Raw genomic sequence first — 970 nt, 5'->3', positions numbered from 1 at the left:
TCAGACTTATGTGGGCCTAGAAAGAAAGAAGGGCTAGGCACAGTGGTTGGTGCTTGTTTTCTTTGAGACAGAGTCTCACTGTTGCCTGGGCTAGAGTGCCATGGCCTCAGCTAGCTCTGAGCAATCTCAAACTCCTGGGCTTAAGCAGTCTTCCTGCCCGAACCCCCTGAGTATATGGGACTACAGGCCCCCACTATAACACTTGGGTAATTTTTCTATTTTTAGTAGAGATGGGCTCTTGCTTTTGGTCAGGCTGGTCTTGAACTCATGAGCTCAAGGAATCCTCCTACTTCAGCCTCCCAGAGTGCTAGGATTACAAGTGTGAGCCACTGCACCAGTCTGTAGCTGGTGCTATTCAGGACGTTTAGGTGGCAGGACCAGGAGTTCACGGCCAGCCTGGGCAACATAGCAGGCCCTCCTCACTAAAAAAAAGGAAGAAAATTAATGTAGGGGTGGTGATTGTGTGCATCTACAATCCTAGCTGCTCAGGAAGCTGAGGTGGTAGGAACACTTGAGCCCAGGAGCTCTAGGCTACAGGGAGCTATGATTGTGCCACTGTTTTCCAGGCTGAATGAGAGAGCAAGACTCTGTCCCACAAGGAGAAAAAGGGTCAACAGGCTCACATCACCCTAACAGTGAATAGGTGTGGGTATCCTGAAGCTAAGCTAAACACTTCTTTTTTTTTTTTTTTTGAAACAGAGTTTCACTTATTAACCCTTGGTAGAGTGCTGTGAAGTCACAGCTCACAGCAACTGCCAATTCCCTGGGCTTAGGTGATTCTCTTGCCTCAGCCTCCCAAGTAGCTGGGACTACAGGCACCCTCTACAACGCCTGGCTATTTTTTTGTTGCAGTTAGGCCAGAACTGGGTTTCAGCCCATCACTCGCAGTATATGGGGCCCGAGCCCTACTCACTGAGCCACAGGCACTGCCCTAAGTTAAGCACTTCTTTTTATTACTTTTTTTTTTTTT

Source organism: Otolemur garnettii, unplaced genomic scaffold (genome assembly GCF_000181295.1).
Source record: "Otolemur garnettii isolate 467f Iridium unplaced genomic scaffold, OtoGar3 scaffold00016, whole genome shotgun sequence".
In the NCBI taxonomy this organism is placed as follows: domain Eukaryota; kingdom Metazoa; phylum Chordata; class Mammalia; order Primates; family Galagidae; genus Otolemur; species Otolemur garnettii.
The sequence above is the reverse complement of the archived record's forward strand: the minus strand, read 5'-3'. Positions refer to the sequence as shown.